Raw genomic sequence first — 3,464 nt, forward strand, 5'->3', positions numbered from 1 at the left:
CCCCCCCCCGAAAAAAAAATACTAAACTTCACGTGTGCAATCTTCGACACGTGAGCCAGTCGCGGGAGGGAGGAGACTAAACAGAACCGACCCCCGGACCAGATCCCGCTAGCCTGCACTGTCCTCCCAAACAAATGGACCCAAATCAGTGTTCCCTCTAAGCTGGGTTAGTGTGAGCTGGCTCACAGTTTTTTAGCCTCCGGAACACACATTTTTGTCTTAGCTCAGGAAGGACGGCTCCAGAGGAAAGTAATTTATGCAGTAGCCAAATCGCTCGCTCACAATTTTCATGCCAGTAGCTCACAAAGTAGAATGTTTGCTTACAAGACTCTGCAGCTTAGAGGGAGGATTGACCAGAATAGCTGTTCCTTATAAAAAGCCTTCCATTTAGTCTGAAGGCTTTTGGACAAAGTTTGAGTCCAGTGGAACTTTGTTGGTCTTAAAAGTGCCACTGGACTCGGACTTTTGTTCAAAACCTTCAAGTGTTGGTTTTCAAATGTTCACTGGTTGGATCTACTTAGAATCATAAGAGTTGGAAGGGAACTCCAGGGTCATCTAGTCCAACCCTCTGCAGGGAATTCATAACTACCTCCCTCCCAACACCCCCAGTGACCCCTGCTCCTTGCCCAGAAGATGGCAAAAAAAAAAAAAAACCCGTCCAAGATCCCCGGCCAAACTGACCTGGAGAAAATTCCTTCCAGACCCCAAAGTAGCGATGGGCATCTCCCTGGGCATGTAGGAAAGGGTTGCGAGAACTAAGCACTGAGGCAACCCTTCCTGCCCTCCCTCTCATGATCTGCCCAAGTTCACAGGATCAGCATGGCTATCGGATGGCCATCTAGTTTGAAAACCTCCGAAGAAGGAGAGCCCACCACTTCCCGAGGAAGCCTACTCCACTGAGGAACCACTGTGACCGTCAGGAAGTTCTTCCTAATGTTTAGACGAAAACTCTTCTGATTTAATTTCAACCTGTTGGTTCTGGTCTGACCTTCTGTGGCAACAGAAAACAACTCCGCGCCATCCTCTATATGACAATCCTTCAAGTACTTGAAGTTGTTTATCATATCATCTGTTAGGAAGTTCTTCCTAATGTTTAGACGAAAACTCTTCTGATTTAATTTCAACCTGTTGGTTCTGGTCTGACCTTCTGTGGCAACAGAAAACAACTCCGTACCATCCTCCATATGACAGCCCTTCAAGTACTTGAAGATGGTTATCATATCACCTCTCAATTATCTCCAGGCTAAACATACCCAGCTCCTTCAACCTTTCCTCATAGGACTTGGTCTCCAGACCCCTCACCATCTTCGTTGCCCTCCTCTGGACACATTCCAGCTTCTCTATATCCTTCTGAAATTGTGGTGCCCAAAACTGAACACGATACTCTAGGTGAGGTCTAACCAGAGCAGAGTAAAGTTATACCAAAGCAGAGTAAAGTGATACCAAAGCAGAGTAAAGCGATACTTGCAATGCAGATTTTTTTTTTCATTTTTAAAAATGCGTATCGTGTTTCGACCGCAGAGGAAGCCATTTCCCAAATAATGAAGTGTCATAAAACAGCAACAGCCATATAATGCCCATAGAACAGTAAGTGTTAAAACAAACACCACCAAAATACCTCCAGGGAACCAACAAAAAGAGTTCTGCAGGAGTTGGGGATTAATTTCCAAAGGCCTATTGGACTAGAATGGCCTTTGAGAAATTTCCTAAATCTAATCGTCCAATATGGGTTTGGAGTCTGAAGATCAGTTGTGATTCTACGAGCACTCCAGACCCTCCATGGAGGTTGGAAACCTTGTTCCTAAACTCTTCTTTAATTTACAAAAATAAAGACACAGGGAAAACATTGTAGAGCGTAAAATGCATTCTCAGATTATAGATACACAATCTCAATTTTTAAAAAGCAGCAGACTTCTGAACAAAATGAATCCACTGTTCACTAATCCTATCCAAGATTCAGGTGGGCCGCCGTGTTGGTCTGAAGCAACAGAACAAAGTTTGAGTCTGGTGGCACCTTTAAGACCAACAAAGTTTAGTCAAGTCAGTCGGTCAGTCAATGTTTACTACGGTCAAAAAACGGCATAAAATCAAAACATCTCTTAAAACCATCTAATAATCTGGCTATTTTGGATAGGGATAGAACAAAGTTTGGGTCCAGTGGCACCTTTAAGACCAACAAAGCTTAATTCCGGGTAAAAGCTTTCATGTGCATGCACACGTCTTCTGATATAGGAAGAGATGTTGCATGCAAACGAAAGCTTATACCCAGAATTAAACTTTGTTGGTCTTAAAGGTGCCACTGAACCCAAACTTTGTTCTAATCCTATCCAAAATAGCCAGATTATTAATTCTTCCCCATTTCCCCCCTTTATTCTGCTTGGATGTGAAAGTTGGACAGTGAAGAAAGCGGGCAGGAAGAAAGTTGGTTTGAAATGTGGCGTTGGGAGGAGAGTTTTACGGATACCGTGGGTGGCCAAAAAAGACCAATCCATGGGTTCTAGATCAAATCAAGTCTGACTTCTCTTTAGCTTTTGGCAGGTTTCCCAGTACCAGATTGTAACAATTTCATGTTTAACTGTGTGTGTGTGACTTTAAAAGTTTGGATGCATGGCTGTATGATAGTCTAGAGTAGTGGAAACAAGCAAGTGGTGTGATTGGTGAGTGACAGAGAGGGGGAGGGGTTTTGGAAATTATTCTGTGTGGATGAGCAGATATGTCAGTCAAGAGGGTCAGTTAGTGATGACAGTTGAAGAAGACAGAGAGTTAGTTAGTTCTGAAGTCTGAGAGAGAGACAAATCCCTGTGTGGGATAATTTGGTTCTGTGTAGTAAAAGAGTTAAGCAGTTTGTTCGTTTTAAGGTCTGAGAGAGAGAAGTCTTGTGTGTGTTATGAAAAGTTGAAGTATAAAGAAACAGTAACCGTATATGGCCTAAAGGGAAAAAAGTGTTACAGAGTTACATGCCTAGATCCCTGACAGTGGGAGAGAAAAGTGTGTGAAATATCAATAAATCTACTTTTATTTAAGATACCAGTTCTGAAAGAAATTCTTCCCAGGAAACACATAGACCCTCGTGAACGCCTAAACCCTCGACTTACCTACCCAGTGACAGAAATATTATATTATAGAGGTTTGGAAAGCCTTAAATTTCCTGGTGGCAGCCGGAATATCCAGTAGAATAAAATATAAAGAACACTTTTAAAGTAAAACCAGACCTCCCCAGATAAGGGGGCGTCACACAGATGCTCTGTCTTACAAAGGAAATATATTGTTTTGAGAACACTGAAAATCTGTTCACCACATAACTTCCAGTGTTAGGTGTTCTTGTAGTTTCCAAATATGCATTCCATTCTATTGCATCCTAATTCCATCCAGAGAGGCCCCTAATAATACTTCTGCTTAATATAACTTCTTATACAGAAAAATACAATCATAAAATACAGAGGTCGGTTCGGGGGGAACGCGGG

The sequence above is a fragment of the Gekko japonicus genome, unplaced genomic scaffold, assembly GCF_001447785.1.
Source record: "Gekko japonicus isolate JY-2015 unplaced genomic scaffold, Gekko_japonicus_V1.1 scaffold13, whole genome shotgun sequence".
Taxonomy (NCBI): Eukaryota; Metazoa; Chordata; class Lepidosauria; order Squamata; family Gekkonidae; genus Gekko; species Gekko japonicus.